This window comes from Gavia stellata, chromosome 10, assembly GCF_030936135.1.
Source record: "Gavia stellata isolate bGavSte3 chromosome 10, bGavSte3.hap2, whole genome shotgun sequence".
NCBI lineage: Eukaryota > Metazoa > Chordata > Aves > Gaviiformes > Gaviidae > Gavia > Gavia stellata.
Window position 1 is genome coordinate 9,608,954 of NC_082603.1, and position 19,273 is coordinate 9,628,226.

At 37.5% G+C, this 19,273-nt stretch overlaps 1 protein-coding gene across 1 annotated transcript in view; it reads left to right on the forward strand.

Annotated features, from left to right (window-relative positions):
• CDC73 (cell division cycle 73) overlaps positions 1-19,273 on the forward strand; it is a 108,827-nt gene that overhangs the window by 63,103 nt on the left and 26,451 nt on the right. The window lies entirely within an intron of this gene.

Consider the following 19,273-nt stretch of genomic DNA (forward strand, 5'->3'; position numbering starts at 1 on the left):
CAAATGGCTCACTCTACAAAGATTTAAAAAAAGAAAATCAGAAATCTTTACTTTTACATGCTCGAAATATAAGAGGTTACAATAAGAAAGTAGATATAAACATAAAATTGACTTGTTTTTTAAAATAAGGCCCATATTAATATAAACAAGGCTTGATTTTTAGGCTAAAAGCCAACCGTGTTTCAGGGTTAAAGTTGACTTGTTAGCTTTTAAAAATACTTTTTTCATGGTAAAAGTTTTGACAAACATCCTGGGCACCAAAGGAAAAAAAGATAAATTGATTGTGTTAGCAGAAAAAGTGTGAAGTAGATGTAAATAGCTTCATGTATACTGACTGTGAAATCCTTCTGCAGTGCTTGAGGAGGACTGAATGAAAAGGCCTTGATACCAGATGGAAGGTTTATTGGCATTAATTAAAATTGATTTGACATGCAGAGGCTAGTATGGCTCACAGTTTAAAAACCTTTTTTGTAAAATGGTCATGTATTGGTGGTGGGACAGACGGCACAAGGTTGATTATGGCAGAGTTGTGTTAGTCACAGTACACCGCTTGGCCTGTTTCCACCGGCCCCGACTGTGTTCAGAAAGTCAATGAGAAGATGCACCTGTCAAAATTAATTTTCAGGGTCCAGTAACCTCACCGCACAGCCCTCAGATGGTAATGCAGGATAACATTTTTGGTCACCTTTCAGGCACCTTTAACCTTCTACTCCACAGTGAAGGAAAATACTGAATGGAACACTTGGCTGTTGTGCCGGGCTCCTATGCAGTTGATGTAAAATTAAGCTGTTGATTTTTGGTAGGCAGAGATCTTAGGTAAATATTCATATTAACTGGAAGTAAAATTGCACACCACTAAGTTCCTGGCAAACTATCTGAGGAACATGATTTTTGCTTTTTTTTCTTCTATAAACTTCTATACTCCTGGTAACATACAGAAATTTCAAGTATTGTTACCAGCAGCTCTAGCTGTAGGAAAAAGTGCCAAAGTAGTCCGTGCTTCATTTTCTCTTAAATTTTTTTCATATTCAAGAGCAGAGTCAATATGGCAGCTTCATGATGCTGCATATTAAAAGCTGATCACATCATCTCGTAAATGAACCTTTCACTGCACAGTAGCAATTCGTCTGTGATTTTCAATTTGCTCTAATTTATTTCTGGGCCCTAGGGTTTTGTATAGGAAAAAGGATGGCAGTTGAACAAGAGTCCATAGAAAATGCTATTTCTAATATAAATGTGTAATTTATTAATTGCTTTGCTATCTTCTAAAACCAATATTTGGATTAATTTCTGCATTTAAAAACTAAGTGACATGTTATATAGGAAATTACATGATTTTACATTGTAAGGAAGTAATTTAAGATGAGATGGCAGTTGAATAATATATCATTAAATTGTATGTGTGTGACAACATTCAGCCTGCCCGGTTCACGTAAGGGAAGATTTGTATTTCAGAAGGGTAGGGAGAGACGTATAACTGAGCTTTATTTTTGATGACTGACTGTCAGTTTGTGTAGGAAGAAAACAAGGTGTGTGCAGGAGAGGCCCCGCTCCCAGGACTGGGGAGCGGGGGGGTATTGCGGAGTCGGCGTGGTCCCTCTGGCTCACCTCCGCGAGGAGGAGCAAGTGAGCGGGATTGTAACTCCCGTTTGCCGTCAGGTACACGTATCTAAAAAGGCGACGCTGCTTCTTAAGTCTTTTTCTGAAATAGCAAAATATTTGCCGAGTGATCTATTAAGCTCTTCCCTGTCGTTGTGCTGTTAGACAGCGTTCATGAATTTTGTTCTCAAGCTCACTGAAAGTATTTCTGATTTATTGGGTTTTTAACTGCTTTGGACTGATGCCACTTAGCAGAGACCGAGTTGTCTTTCTAAAAATTATTCTCCAGTCTACAGCTGTTAAACATGTGTGTCTATGCAGCTTGAGAATTAACCTGAGATTCCACACTTCCACACTACTCTTTTTATGCTGCTTTAACTCGGACGTTATCGTTATGTAAAAGAAAACAAGCCCCAAATGTAGAAGACTTATGCTTATCTGACCGCTTGCACCCGCTTTTGCATGCTTAGAAAATAAAAGCCTGCCCTCAAAACTAATAACTTCTAGTTTCTCTGCAGTGTGCAGTGAGTTTTGAATGAACACTCAGCTATTTGGGAAGAATATTTCTGCGTAAGTGAAGATAAATGTCACTTGAAAGGGTACCCTAGATCTTGGGGAAGTTAATTGTTTGATACCAGTTTAGAGGGCAACAGTGGGAATATTTGATTAATTATCGTTCTGTTGCATGTGTATGCAGTTTAGGAAGAAAATCAAAACCAGAATTTCACAAATGTGGAATAGAAGCTACAATTCAGATTAATTTTGTCACACTGAATTGTTCCACTTCTAAAACGGCAGTCGTTAGATGCAAATACTCCAGCAAATCTGCACTGCACTACTAATCTGTGTTAAATTTTTAATTGAGGTAGTGTTTTGTTGTGCACCTACTTTCATATGGCAATAGGCGAAAGTGAGAACTTTAAGTTATGTAAATATTTGTGTAAACTGAAAACTGTTTTCATGTGCTGTTTTTCCATGATGCACTGAGAAAGTGTCCCAGAAAAGGCAGTTGTAATGGCTGAAAGCTTTTTTTTTTGAGGCTGCGTGCTCACATTGTGCACATGAAAATAAGTTTTACAGTGAGGGATGGAACTAGAATCATAAGAAATATGAAGAGAGTAATTTCTCACTGAAATATTTCCTTGATTTTTCAAGGTGGGAGTTTCCTAGATCTTCAATCTGTGTTTGCCCTTTAAAAAGGCATTGTATGGGTAGGGGAAGGACCCACATCTATATTTTGGCTTCATAAAACTATTGACTGAAAAAACCAAATAACTTTGTGTCTCATTTTCTTTGTAATTCAAGTGTAAACCACTTCAAAATATACAGTAGGTATTAAGCATTTGAAATACAGCAATAGCAATTGCTCCTTTAAAAAAATACTACATGCTAGGATGTATTGTTTAAAAAACAATGTAAGCAGCTATAAATATATGTAAAAACCACCATCAAATAGTATCATAAAAATATTATTTTTCTGTCACTTTTTAATTGGGGTTAGAGCATTCCTGCTTTTGCCCAAATATTTAAAATTTCATTTCACAGAAGATTTACGAACCGGCACCAACCATTGGCAGTAAGTAAAAAAGCCTAAGTATAGTGAAAGGTCTCTATACAATCACCTTGTCCTCTGAAAGTGTGTTGTTGCATGTAGCTCTGCATTTTGAAGATACAATTTATAATAGTTCTGCTTCATTTTTGGCACTTGACTGTGCAGTCACTGATGCATTATCAAATGCCAAATATATAAACTGTGAATGCCTCTTGAGTTTTTATCTGTGATCTGTGCTCTGCTGGTGTTTCGATTCCTTCTACTTTCAGTTCTGCTCTGTAATTATAGCTTTGCAGATTGAAGCATTCGACTTCCTAGTCACACGTCCTGGATTTTCATATTTTGATTAGCTGTGTGGGCAAACTGTTTAATTAGAGGGAAGAGTTCAAAAGGCAGCCTGAGTCGGTATTCTGATAAACAGCAGCAGCGGTTGCATATTAGGCCTCACATAATGTGCCCGAGTTCACTTACAAACGGCATTAATCTTTTGCACAAAACAGTGCTCGGGATGAGGTTTGATGTGCAGGTTTTTAAATGTCAGATATGAAAGTTGCAGCACTAACTAGGCATGCTTCTCCAGGAGCATTGCCGGGGGGTAGAATTTTTTGTTTTAAAAGTTCTGGAAAGTGAATTTACCTTCTAAATGTCCTAAAAGTGATCTGAAACCAATGAATGTTGTATGCTGCATCCTTAGGTATGTGAACTCTTTCCAGTTGCAGTTGTTTTATTGCATGTTAGCGTTGCCTTGGGCAAAGAAAGCACATTTATACTGACATCTAATGATTTGTTATAGCTTATTGGTAGATTCTGCAGATAAGCACTTTCTTTCTGTGGTGTATTAAATTGCTATAGATTTAGGTCTTAAATTTATATTGCAAATATTCATCTTGTTTGCTTGCCACTAGTGATGAAGTATTTAAATTTCAACAATAAATAGAAATGAATGGCAATTAGATGGAACATCATTTTACATTCCAAGTTAAACAGTCAGTGCTTTCATATTAAACAGAAATTGTACTGATGGCATGAGAAGTTACGTGCTCACCATTTTGCGTGCATAGTGTTTGAAGGTTTCCTTTTGGGATGTCAGGGGAGCCTGATGTTACTTGTAAAATGTGGTGCCCGATTGCGTTGCTGATGGTTTAAATCACGTCCAATCTTTTGCACACTCCCAGTTTATGCTCGGCTGATATTAGCCTGATGACATCTTGCTTGTGGTTGGGGGGTGGGAGGGGGGGAAGCAAGTGTAAAAAGGTCTGAAGGTACTTTTAAGAAAATGTGATTTGACTGTGTGGTCTGTTTTGATGGTTCAGTGTTCTCGGTGTTACACATCATGGCCATTTTGCCAGTACTTTAAGATTACTTCAGATAAGGATTAATTCTGACCTAGTTTGAGAGGATTTCTGTTTTTTCTATATTGGAGGGGCGTTTGAGTTTTTAATTTCTCAGTTAAAAGCAATCATTACAGTAGCAACATTATCCCTTTAATCCCTCCTCTATAGCCACACCAACCTTGTGCAGACTGAAAGCAATGCATTTAGTAAGTGTAAGGTAGTGACATTGTGCTGTGGGAGAGGAAAACCTGCTAGAATTCTTCCTCCCTGGTCAGAGACATGTTATCTCAGGGCTCTGCAAATTAGGAATGATCATTATCTGTAACGGCTGAAAAGGTAACAGACAATCGAACGAAAATCACACACAAGGATTTGACATACCTTCCTTGGTCAGGCCATTTATGGTGCGAGGATTATACCCACAGAAAATAGTTTTGGCACGCCATCACTTCAGCAAAAAAGATGCTATCGAACATGCGCACATCCCCCAACAGTCTGCTTCCTGCGATTGCTTTTCACAGTATCCAATCTGTCCATCTGTCTGCTCGTTGCTGTGTTACCTTCCTTGTTCATAAGTGTTGTCCTTGTCTTGGGGCTTTTTGTTCATCCTTCAAACAAAAGGACAGTAGTTCTCGTTTCTGTTCTGATTGGGGCTGTCTGGCGTTCACGGCTGATGTATTGGAGCTTTTACATCTGGTGTTTCCCTTGTCGGACAATGCAGTGCTGTGTTCTCTTCTCCTCAGTATCCATATTTCTAATGGTAATGTTAGCAGGGAGTGCTAGCGCGTAGTGGTTCCGTTGCCTTCAGTAATAGGATTTCCCTCTATTCCTTCCTTCATTGTTGCTAGGCAGTAATAGAAATGGGTTTGAGCTGTTTTAACCGAGGATTCTGGTCTATAAAATCCATTCTGTAGTTCTTCAGCTGCTGCACAGGCAGGCAGCAGTTTAAATGTGGGCTTTGACAGATGCTGTCTTCTGACAGAGCAGAATTTAACGTCATTGCTTGGCTGAATCCCACGTGATTGTTTGCATTCATTTTGACTAAATCCAAAGGCAGCCAGAAAGCTTTACAGGCTCTTGCTCCTGTTTGATAAATGATACATACTCAGTTCAAGCACAATGATAGGTGAATAGTATAAAAATTGTATGATTATTAAATGAATGATTAAGGGTTTTTTCCAAATTGTTTTCACTTTTCCTTGACACTGTAACTTATGATTCTCTAGGGGATTTTTAATGCTAGACATTCTATTCCTGTATTCCAAAAGCTGTTCTGCAGTGCAAAGGAATTATAAGTATTTAAATACTGAAGCTTGATTTAACCCATTTGGCTCTCTTCAAGTATAAATCTTTTGTGCCTTCATGTGAAAGAGAAAATGTATTTCTTTGCTCATACTTCCTTTACACATGCCTACTCTGTAAAAGCTGCTTTTTGTAATCTTGCGCTAGTCAATTAAGCTGTGTGACACTAATGTATAAGCATATGATGTTAAGATGCCGTTCTGCTGTTAATGGCTTTCTTCCTTGGTAAAGGTCGAAGTCTGGTATTGCGGAAACAGTGGCACTTGATTTCAGTTATTGATGGATCTAAAATATCTTTTGTCTGTTACAGACATACCTATATTATAGAATTTGTCTTTCTGGTCCTAATGAAACTTGTGTTCCTTTCATTTCTGTCCTTTCAATGACTGACCCTTCTATGCTGAAGCATCTCATTACGTTTACTGTATGTTATAAATAAAATATCACAATAGATAGCTCAGAAAATAAAAGCTGCCAGCATACTTACCCAAGTATTTATTAGTAATGTGTTTGTCCACTCTATTTTGAAAAGTTAATGACTAGCTCTTTAGAATGTTTTTGTTTGTTTGCTTTGTGGTTTGGTTTTTTGGGGTTGTTTTTAAGACAAAGGATAAAGAAAATATAATTGCTATATCATATGGTATCTCTGAGTAGTAGGGTTGGGGACAGGTACATCCTGTACTGGCAAATAAAGCTTCTGCAGGCAGTCAGTGTGTTTTACTTTCTAGATGCATATTCTGATAATTTACTACAAACATAATCATATTTATAGTCTCCTAACTAAATCACCTATGTACACTAACTTTCTCTCTTAATTTAGTCTTGTCTTTAATGTATGCATTTCCTATCCTAATGACAATTTCCACAAATCCTATGATCCTATTTATGGATATTGTAGGAGCATAAGCATATTCCCTAAATATTAATTACAAATATAACGTGCGTAGCAGTAAAGATTTGTACCTCCTCCACTCTAAAAATTTTGTGTTTAAGAAATGGAGGGGGGTCAGCGGGATGGTGGAGCGAGAGAGGAGAGACCTGTGTCCAGCACCACTTACTGTTCTGGGTTGTTTATGAGTAATTGAGAATCAGTGCGTTGAAAGGTTGCGTGTGGGCTCAGTCGACTGAATTTTCCACTTAAACACACAAAGCTTTCTTATCCTTACCCTGTATAATATACAGAACTTTATATAATATGTTGCTGTATGTATAGAAATATGTGACAGAGTTTGGCTAGGAGTATTGTCAATTTGCTGCCTTCTGAGCTACGAGTAAGAAATCAAGTGAGATATTCTTGTAGTTAATTTACCCGTGTTGATTTACATAGAAGCAAGTAATGTTTTTTTGAATACCAGCATGTAAATCTGCCTCTGATTTTTGAATTTTCAGATAAGACACATAACACTGTGTTCAGGAAGCAAGTCTAAATCTCAGCAGAATGGTTATTAAAATCTATAGTGTTTCCACATAATTTATTTGCTACTGCTTTGCTGTACCTGAAGTGTATCTCCAAAGGTTTGTGAGTTATATGTAGTATGTTTACATATTGGGGTGGGCAGAGCTGGTTTTATTTTTCTGTGAATGCTCATTAGTAAATACTAAAGGTACAAAAATCCCAAGGGACATTTTTTCTAAACAGAATCTGTTTTAAAGTAAATTTAGAAGGGAACAGGTATCAGCTTTGGCTTTTAATTATATGACCTATCACTTGTGCATAGCTTGTAAAGTTCAGGCAGAGCTGTTGCTTGTTGATATGCCATCTTGCCGTGTGAACAAACTGAATACTGAATTCTTAAATCTTAATGAATGATATCTTTTGTTTGCTCATTCTTTGCTTTTAAAGGATGGGCAGGACTTCACTCATCTTACAGAAAAGTAAGGAAAAGCTTTGATTTTTCTACTACCTTCTATCTGGGTGTGACTAATGTAGCTTTAAGAGAGTCAAAGTTTCAGGATGAAATTCCTTCTATAGCACTTTCTTCTTTACTACTTCTATATGATACTGTATGTTTCTGGGTGTTTCAGGAGGGCAGAGCTTGCTTTGTACTGGAAATACGACCTGAAGGTTTGGGTAATCTTGCTGGGCTGGAGGTTGGAATGAGCTTTATTTTGGCTAAATCTCGCCGTGAAGGGTCAGCGGACTGCTTGTTCTTGATCCAAGGAGTAGTATGTTCTGTAATGTTACTATGGTTACATCTTAAATTAGAAGCTGCAATGTTAGTGTTTGAAATGCTGCCATCTATTAAGACTAAGGAGGAGTTGCTCTGATGTGAAGATGTGCAGCATGTGTGTAAGGAACACCACAGAGTTACCGTGGCCAGTGAAAGCTTGACTGTTCAGTGAGTTCTGCAAAGCTAAAAGCAGATGCAAGGAGTCAGAAAAGATACCTGCTTAGTGGAACCTGTGCATGTGAACTATGCAAAATGTACTTAGGCAAAACAAAGGCGTGCATGTCTGGAATATTTTCTTCACAATACTTAAACTTCCTCCATGACATTTTCAGAGGGTATCAGCAAATCTTGTCTAACTGGTTTTAAAATAAATCAGACCCTAAGGTTGAGCTGTTAAATAAAGTTCAGTCTTGACAACATTAATAGAAGTTTCTCAAATCAATTTAGAGTGGTTGTGATAGTCAGGTGGGTACTGCTTGGTAATTTTCTGCCTGGTGGCCACGAGTCCCATGAAAGTTAAACTAAGTATGTACATCATAGCTGATATGTCAACTGAATGTTCCCGTATGGACCGTGCTTTCTGGATACTCCCTGAATACTTTGCAAAGTTTATTCCATTTTATTGTAGTAAAGTGTAGTATTATTTCAGCTGTAATGTGTTGAAAACCTTTCAAGTGACAGTTCAAAATGTTTAATGGCAACATTTTCAAGGTTGGTTATTTTTGCTTTTAAACTTCGTTTTTTTTCCTTATGGAAATGTGTTAATACAGAATGTCATAAATGCTTAGTTTTAATTTTCTGTGTTACGAGTTATTATGTATATGGCCGGTGACCGTTCTTCTCTTTGCTTCAAAAAGAATACTTCTCCAATAAGTCATTTAGAATGGAGAGGACGGGGTTGTAGAATATTTGTAATTGGCTTGGCTACTTTGTGATCCCAACATGTTTCTTAACTATCACAAACATGTTTGTAACTGAATGAAAAATAGCAATCTAGAAATGACCACAAGTGTCAGTATTGCCTGCCTTATTTTCCTTAGCAGATTTTCACCATTGCTTAGTTAATTGTGAAACCCAGCTTATGCTTGCTGCGTTTTTTTATAAACAGTCAAGATTTTGCACTCTATTCTAAACACACCCAAGCCATAAACTTAATGATTTTGTTAATCTTTGAATGTCTTAAAGCAGAAATGCAGCTATATAGATCAATCTGAAATGGTGATAGAACTAGAAGAGGTTTCCAGTTATTCTGAAATGTGCATATTTTTGTTTGCTAATGAGTAGCTGATAATTGTTATATCATTCAATAAGCAATATAAGCACATCCCCTAACTTTGTAAAGTTGTGAGAGAGAGAAAAGACCAAGTGATCTTTTCAAGTCAGGAGGGTGCTTCTTATTCCATCTGCCTTAGGAAACATTTCAAGGGAATGTTTCATAATTCTAAAGCTTGTATTTTTTTAAGTAAACTGACATTCTAGGTATCCAACTGGAATTGAATTCATTCTCCTATCACAGCTTCCTGTGAGGAACACAGGTTTGGAGTGCTTTAAAATTCACTTGAAAAAACAAAATACAAAATGGTTTCAGTCTACTTCATTTCTGTTCTGGTTTTGTGTGTGATGCAAATTTTGCATATCGGACTACTGTCCAGACACGTTTCTTCGCTCAATAATGTGTTGTTTGCTTTATCACATCTTTCTTTTCTGTATTGTGATTTTTCATGTCTTCCCCCAGGCTTTGCATCCAATTATTGCTGATCTCAAGTGCTAAATGCAGGGGTTTTTTTCTAGGGGGTGGACAACATAATTTCATTTGTATTGTGCAGTATTTTTGGTTGCACGGTTCTCCCCTGATGAACTGACAATCCAGTGCCAGCAGTAATATTTGCTGCCTGTCACAAGTGTTCCTTTTGCATTCTGAGAAGAGCAGGGACTTGGTGAAGCTTTGATTCAGCACAGCAGGGGAGAGAAGGCCAACCAGCAGAAGTACCAAACGTTCACAGGCAGTTTAAAGAACCACTGTGGAAAATAGACTTCTGGTTTTCCCCTTACCTTATGACTTCCCCTAACACCCACCCTCACACCCCCAGCATGAGAATTTGAAATGAAACGTCAAGTCTTACAGAAAGTGAGACTTTGGGGAAGAACTGGTACTACATATCAAACCTCTTAAAGCAGGAAGATGGCATCCTATGGGAGTTAATAGGCCACCAGCTCTTCTGCCTAAGGAGAAAAAAGCGTTGTTCCAGCTGTTACCACCTGTCCAGCCCCTTCTCTCTGCCCAATTCCTGCCTGCAACAGGCACAGAAAGACCCTTTGCCCTTAGGCTGTCTTCGGGCTCGTGAGGCATCCAGCAGTTCTCTCCCAATGAAGAGTCTTGGCCCATCAGGTTCATCACCAGGATGCAGCCAGCCTGTCCAGCACTTTTCCTTGGACTGCTGGATGAGCTCCGTAGATGTTTTTTTTTATTTTGAGACTGATTAAGAGATTAGCAGCTCCAACTGTTCATCTGCTCGCTAATTTTTTTCCTTTGTATATAGTTTGTACATGAATATGGAGGTGTTTTGTCAGCCTCAAAAATTCCTGGTTTTGAAGTTGAAATTGGTGACACAGATGTTCAGTTCATGTTAAATAACGTGAAATTGAAGAGCTGGACTTTCATAGCTGTCAGAATTTCATGTGTCTTGGTTGAGACCTGTATTGACTCTTTCCATTGTCACATTTCCTCGGTAGCTTTAGTACATTAATTCCTACAGCTCCTTCCTGTAGGTATCCTCATTTACAGCTAATTCTGTGGGACATGCAGGATTTAAAGCAGAAATAAGCAAGCTTTAGCAAGTGTCTTAAATGCCTGAAGCCTTTTCTTCAAGCACAGATGCTTAAACTAGGAAAAACAACAAAATCTGTGGAAAATTCCTTTCTCCAGTGATCCAAGAGGTTCTATCTCTGTAATAAATTTAAGCATCCAGCTTAAATTCATTCATATCCAGCAAAAAACCTGGACCATAAAATGGATAATAAGTCCTCTTTTAAGAGCAGTTCCCTGCTGCCCTTTCTTTGATACATTGGGGGAACTAAAATTACTCCAAACACCTTCCACACCACCTGGTTTGATAGAACTACTTCAGCTTGGCCAGCTGGTTTCATGTTTGGTTTTTTCCTAATGTTGTTCCATGTTAATGGTTTCCTCAGTCTGAAGTACTTTCCAGTCAGTGTATATTAATAAAAAGCGGATTTGAATATGTGTTGAGTTTTATCATGTAGTGTGCTCAATATCACTGAACTGATTTCCGATTATTTCAAAGTTAATTCTGTTTTGTGGCAAAAATCCGTTGGAAGTAACTGTTCGTTTGTCTATGCTTCTGATGAACAAAGAAATCAAGTTACCATACAAAATGACTTTGCGTACCCCTAGCTGCCAGTCTGTCCTGCAGACTTTCCACTTTTGAAATTCTCATGAAACTTAAATGATAGCATCCCTTTAGTGACTTCCAAGGAAAAGGAAATCATGCTTTTTGTCTGAATAACTGTGTTCATAATTCCTTCTGTAATCAGTGTAAGATTCTAGATTAATTTTGTGAGCCTGAGGATTTCTTTTCACATAAATGACTGATGTAGAGTGAGAGTCCCCAGGACTCCTAGTTCTCAAATACATGATTTAGAGGAAATCCGTAGAGCTTGGTTTGTAATGTTAATTGACAGAGATATTGGTTCAGAACTAGAGACATTTTTGTTCTTTTCTGCTATTCTAAACTATATTTCAAACTTAAACTCCAGGTTTTTTATTTTTTTTGTAATTTAGTGGCTTCTAACAGAAGAATAAATCAGACACAGCTCTCTTGCATCTTGCCCATCTCAAGACATAATCATTAATACATAGAATCATTAATACATGCTGTAGGGAGGTGTGTATTTAACAGAAAACAGTACTGGATTTGTTTAATGTAATAATGCTGAATTAATAAAATCTGGCCTAAAATTAAAGATTATATTTTTCTGTAATATAGAGAAATATGGTCTTGTAACTTTTAATCAGCATCTACAAAGCTTTCTATCACAGTTTTACTAAAGTAGAGTAAATTTATAGGGAGCATCTGTCACCTAAAAAAAAGAAAGAACCCAACCTCTTAAAAACACAGAAAAACCTCTCATCCTCTTAAAAACCCCCACAAATATCACGGTGATGATATTGGATAATGGCTTACACACTGCAGATTCTTTTAAGTCATCTTCTCTCAAGGATTTGTGTAACTAAGTATTTGGAATTCTACAAATGCTTTTTCTATAATTTTTAGTTGACACATGTTTGTGCTTTACTCTTGTGCAAGTATTATGATTTACATTGGAGAAGAAAAGAAATAAGTTTTCGGAGACCAAACCTGACTTGTCTTTCCTTTTATTTTTTTTTTTTTTTTCCCCTCGCATGTTTGGATCTCCATCTGACTGTTTTCCTTGGAGTTACTTATTTTGCCAAATATAAAAAGCCCTGTAATTCTATTAATATCAGTAAGTAGCATAATAGTGCAAAAAAGACAACAGTCGTTTTCTGCTTCTATTGCATTTCTAGGTGAGCAAGCAAAGCAATGAAATAGAATAAAAATTCCTTCTTAATTTAAGGAGGCCTGGATACAACACAAAAGGGGAATCCCTTTTTTTGAGAAACTAGGTCACCTCATACGGAGATGTCTTTGCTGTGAAAAAAATCTTTTATTTTTTGCCATTTTCTTTTTTCCACCTTTTTTTTTTTTTTACAGCTGACTCTACACAGCGGTGTTTGGAACTATGCACCAGTATCTGTACTTTTATGCTGGGTTTGCCTAATGACAAGAGGAGAGTTTTTTGTTATGTGTAATTAACTTCCAGTTATCTGAGGTGCGCTGGGGGAAGGGAATGGGCAAGGAGATATGTCAGTAACGTGGGAAACGCTGGATGCAGCGGAGGAGGTTAGAGCAGGTCTCTTGAATCTCTGTACTTCTCTCACTAGCAGGTTGGTTGGGACCAATGCCAGATTAAAATTGGATCTGTGTATTGACATGATAATGCACACAATCTAATAAGCCTTGTGGAATGTCGACCATTAGGGAATAGATGCATCAGCCTACTCTGAATGGTCTGGTGGAGTCGGTTCAGGTCCCGTGTGGCTGGAGCTAATAAGCTCTGATGACTCTGTGTAGAATTGCTAGCTTGTTCTTGAAACAATGCTGCGGCATACATGAGATGCTTGCAAGATTTATAAATAGTAGCTCCATGCTGTGTGGCGGTGCTGTTTCTGAAGCCCTGCTGGCCTGGGAAGCAAACTAGCTGTGTTTTCTACGAAGCTCCCTGAGCTAATGAAATGGCTAAATATAAGGCACCTCTGGCATCTCGAATGGAAAATGTGCTACCTAGAATATCTGATCCCAGTTGATTGAGATCTGATGCCAGTAAGAAGTTGGTGGTTTTTTAGAACAACCTTTGTACTTTAAGTGCCTTGTCATTATTTTTGTGATTTTCAAATGTTTTTCTTCAAACTAGACACCAGTCAGTGACAAAAATGTCTGTTGGAGATGATAAGGGTTTTTGCTCTTCCTTCAAAATAGGCATATATTCATTTACCCAAGAATGTGACAATGTAGAAGCTGAGAAATAAAAAAGAAATATGTAGTCTAGCATAAGCTCTTGAATAGTTGGGGTTTCGTACATTTTCAGAATGTCTTTTTAGAAGAACAGGAATAAATAGAAATGTGTGAGGTTTTGTACTTATTGCCAGCCTTTTGAGCTACATGTAAAAATACTATGCTGCCCTTTCTCAAAAGGTGACGCTGCTATTTTGTTTTGGTATTTTTCTTGTAAAAGCAGAGCACCACCAGATTAAGACAAGGAAATTATTGGCTGAGTCTCTATGAAATTTAATCTGTTTGTGACTGGTGAAGCACTCCTAAGCACGTACAGAAAGTTCCAGGGTGTCATAACAGAGGAATCTTGTTACACTTAAGGTTTTTTGGTTTTTTTCTCATTGAGATCTTGGCATTGAAAGCCTAACTCTCTTCCAAAACATTGTCTGCTCTTAGTGGCTTACTCATTTTTATTTCCTGCCACCTAAGTGCTCAGTTTTCCAGTGAGGGGATCTTGCTTTGCCACAGTTTGCTGTAGCAAAAAAAATTTGTTTACTTTTTATGACTGACAGTAGACTTTTCAAAGGCAAAACAACTATTTGAAGTAACAGGACAGATGTGAGGGCTGAAGGAGAGCTGAAGAGGTCTTGCTACCTAAGGCAGATTTCCTTCAGATAAACTGTGAAATCCACAGGATTATTATGGATGACTGATACTTGTTAACATGTGAGTAGCAGAAATAATAGTTTCAGTGAACCTCACCTGTGTCGGTGCTGACTGGCGTAGTCTGTCATCTTAGACGTTTATTCACAGTGGGAAGTTCTTAAAGATGAATTTGTGTGTATGTATGTGTGTATACATACACATGGAGGGGGGTGTGTATAGAGAGGGAGTGAGAGAGGCAGCCATTTGAAAACTTTTAAAACCTGTTTTAAAATATGCTTTTGAGTCTGCTCGTTTAGTCAGGGGTTATTTTTTCTGCAGTGATGGATGAAGACTGTGTGAAAGTCATAGTGTAATAGGAAGAACCTAAAATTTGTAGAGTTTTTGTGTGGCCCTTATCCTGTCTTCATCTTTGACTAGAATGGCCCCAGACTGTATGAACGAGACCTTGTCAGCTGACCTTCTTTTAAGAGGACTGCATTTCTGCACTACCAAAACTACAGCTGTGCCCTAACCATTTCAAAGAACAGTCATATTATAAACCAGATCTCATAATGCATAGATAGAAGCTTGGAGATAGTATATCTAGTGTATGGGTTGTGTATTAAATGGAAAAAAAAAAATTGAATGCTGTCTTCTTAGTGCTTTGAGAAGGGCTTAATTTAATCTTCTCTACTAAATGGAGAGAAGAATAAAGGGGAATTCAGATAAAATGCCAAAGGAAGCTGAAAGTAGAGGCAGAAGTCCAAATGGAAAAATTCTTCTTGTGAGATACAGCCAGAATCCTTCCTGTATTTTCACTTAATGCATGATGTATTGCCATTACAGTCAGTGTTTGATACAGGCATATAACATCATCAGCTTTTATATTCTACAATTGGGTGGTATGAATGATATGTTAATTCAGGATGCAAATACCAATAGCAGTTTGCATAATCTATTTGGTATATGATATTGTGGCAATAATACAGAAATTCTGTTGCATGCATGCTAGTGCAAAAAATTTTGAAGGCAATTCTTTCAACCTAAATGTTTGTCAAGAAGCACATGAGTAAAAAGCATTGTTGCTGTGATGAAAATATGGTATCTATTCTTCTATTGTTTGTCTTCAACATATGAATCTATGATGGGTGACTAAAATACTTTTGTGTCCCAGGTGACTTTGTTATATGATGATTAATATTGTGATTCTGTTGCTTGATTCACATGCGTGATTTCTTTTTGAAATATACTGCTTTTTGATAGGGCTGTTTTAACTTTTGTCAAAGAGCCAGGCTTTCAGAACACACTTAAATGAAGACAACTGAAAGTTGAACAGTACATTGTCTATTTGCTTTTCGAGTACAAAACAGAAGGCTTTAATTTGTTGTAGTGTTTGGGGGATTATTAGTTTTTTTTAATCTTGGCATCTGTTGGGTAATTATAAAGGCTTAATCTAGGAAATACAGAACTTTGGGTTCAGGTGGCTTCCTGGCTGTTTCTGCTGATGTGTACAGTAGTGTGATTCAGTGCTGCGTAGTTGTGATCCCTGCAAAATATTTTAACTTTTTAATCTGTTTACATCTGTACCTAGGGAGGGAAGCTTCAGGCCTTTCAGAGTTACCCAGTTGCACTGGGTGGAAAATTTCTTGGAGAAAGGAGGGGGGAAGTAAATGTTTTGGTGTAATTTGAGTGCTCCTTCATAATTGTAAATAAAAATGTATTTTAATTAAAACAGAATTCTGCAATGAGAATTCTACAATGAAAAGTATGTAGTGCAATGGATCTCACTGGGAGAGCTGGAGGGAGAGAGAATTGAAGAACAGGGCCATAAATAACATAACAACAGTACCAAAACCACTGCATTTTTATTGTAGGAGTTCAGTTATGATGGTGTATGTGAAACTTTTACATAATGCAGTCCAAGGAAAAGATCTAGGTAGTCTAGAAGACAGTTTGTCAGAGCTGCTGTGACTGGTGTAAGTGGGATGCTATTATTGTAAATTTTGGAAATGCTCAGACTTCAGAATACTGTACTGAGAAAGAGATGTTAATGATTTTTACTAGTGGTGGGAACAGCTGAAGATACTGAAGAGCACAGGGTTTTTTTTCCATGATGTTTTGCTGTGTTAAATATATAAAGCCTGGGAAGCTAGAAGCTATATAACTCCTTAAGTTGAATGTTAAGTTTGAGGTACATACACTGCTTATGAACTTCATAGCTTTGGTTCTTGAAGTTTGTATGTATGTTCTTTTGAATGCCAAATTGCCTCTATGCCCTGAGTTAAAATGTGGGAAAATGTTTCCAAGTATCTGTTTATTTTGTTGAAATCTGAATGTAAACATTTTGATCCAGTAATAGATGTGTTTTCTTTGAAGTTAAACCTACAGAAATCTTTTGTTTTACTTGATACAAGTGTATGAAATCACCCGGCAGAAAGAAACATTGCAATCAAATGTCAGCTCCAGTCATAATAGTTTCAAAAATAGTGCTTTTTCATATGGCACCATATAGCAAGCCTGTACATTGAAAATGTAGGGTATTTTCTGTCTGTTCAAAATAGTTGGTTTCTCTCAGATTTAGTATTTGTAGTGAAAGAAAAGTTTATTCACAAGTTGACCAATAACTTTGTCTTTGGAGGCAGATTGTTGTGTGTCAGATTTCCCAGCTTCTTGTGATTAAAAACTGAGTGTAGATCAGTTCCTCTGAACACCTTATCGACCTGTTGACAAAGATCGTTATGTTGTCACATATGAGGAAGGGAGATGGGGAGCAGAATCTGGGCTAGCAGTAGCATCCGTCCCATCCCCCCAGCTAGAGATGCTTTAATTGCAAAAAGCTTTGTCTGAAGTTTTCGTTGCTGTTCCCATGTGTTTTAACCTTGAATAATGCTGTGTTTATGTATAGTGCTTGGCAAACGTTTCACAGGGGCTTTTCTGATTGTACAAATTGTAAATGTAAGGCTTAAATTAGGCATTTGAGAAATGGGGAGGTGACTGGATTTGTGTTCTTGCCATGGAGAAGTGATACGTTTTGCTGCTGTTATGATCAAGGGTGTTTAGCCACAGTGTTAAAAAGCAAACAAAAAAGTCTGTTCATCCATTGGCCTCCCAGCACCATCCACCAAAAAACTCTGCTTGCATCCTGATTTTATGCACTTCCCATCTTCATGGTACACAACATATTTTCTTCCCTTCAGTCTGTTTTTTAAATGAGTTAAAGCAATAAGATCTATAGAGTAAGAGCAGGACAAAACTAGGGGGGGATTGTGAATATGGTGTTTCTTTTGGTTAATTTTCATTCTTCAATATAACTTTTTTTTTAAAATATGACAATTGAAAACAAACCTGTGAACTTATGCAGCTGGGGCAGGACAAATGTTTAGAGATAGTATTCTAGTCAACTTGTAAGCAGATTAAAATGTCTAGTCTTCCTAGTTTTGGGGAATTACAGTGTGTGGATAACTGCAGCATATACAAGTCCATCATTCATGCTGGACTAAACTCAAATTTTTGCAGTAAGCTGCTGTTCTAACTTGCTTGTCTGCTGTTGTACAGATATCTCTTCTGTCTCAATATTTTCCTCAGTATTTTTATCACCAGCACCCAAGATAGTGAATCTGCTCTGTCTCAATGGACAGTTGGTTGATATGAGGGCTTTAATAGATGTTATGCTGGAGGCTTACTACTCTGTTTGCAAATGGCACAGATAACTCATATAAATACAGGTTTTTTTCCTTTTTATAGTACTTTCCTATATGTACAATTGGTATCACTTAACTTTGTAGCCAGTGCAGCAAGCGGGTGTCCAGCAAGACTCTCTTGTGATGTCTTAGTGTACAACTCACAAAGTAAAGAAATATTAAAAAGAGTTACGAAAATCTGAGTGTAAATTTTATTACCATTATTACCTGACTGACTGCAGGGATCTGTACTTTAGTATTACTAGCAGCCTGTTCCAGTTACAACACGCCTCAGGATCATCACCTTTTGTGGTTTAAAAAAAGAAAAACCTACTCTTTTGCAGCTGCACTTGCATAGTAGATTAGCTGTTACTCATAAAGGAAGAAGCCTTGAGTCTCATGACAATCTGCAATTAGAACATTTTTCTAGACTTTTCCCTGGCCTGTGACAGTTCAAAATAGCCCTTTCCATGTCAAAGTGGTTATAGTCTGTTGTATTCTTATAATCATCACTGTCATCACTCAAGCCCTCTTATCTCTTGGCTTGTTTATTACAGTTTATTATAGCTGCAGCTAAAGCTTTTGATCCTGAAAAAGCTCATGCTGGTTTTGAACTCAGCAGTTACTTTTCTAGGCAACACAAACAACTTAAGAGTTCATCACTCCGCTGTTCAGCTTCGTGCATTGGCTCCTCAAGGAATATAGTTTCAGGATTTTCTCCTGATATTTTAAGTCTTCCAAGGTGATTACTTGGAAAATTGCTTTCATCCCACTGGCCATGACCACCCACGATAATTATGTTTTCTTGTAATGTAATGTGATACATAACCATGGTGCTGGGATTGCTAAAGCTGATAAGGTACGGAAGAACAATATTAAAATTTTTTTTCAGTGAATAGAAAGGAGCAGATCACATCAGGATGAAGTACAACTGGGAAAAAGTGGTGCTGGATGATTTGTTGAACAAGCAATCATGAACAAACCGAACGTCTTTTAATAGGTTCCTATGTATTAGAGTTCTAATATTACAGCATCCCCTATTGTAGCAGCAGGATTCAGTATCACCAAGGGGAGTCAGGAAAAAGCCTTATCAGTTTCTGTTGCATTGAGACAGTGAACACCATTGCATAATCCATTGCTTGGGTCTTGGTTCAGTTTGGGTGTTTTGGAAAAATTTTCACACAGAAGTTAAGGATCCATCTGTATTCATTTAGGCACCTGCAGAGCTTTTGGAAGTATTCTTCTCACAGAGGGCATTTCATGAGTCTTGCCAGAAGTTGCAAACGGAACCTTTTTGAGGTCTTTTAAGCCTTTTCCTCTGCAAATTCATTGCTCACTGAATGCAGGTGTAAGTGGGATCTTCCTGTTGCTCTGTACTGAGCAACGTTTTCTTTAA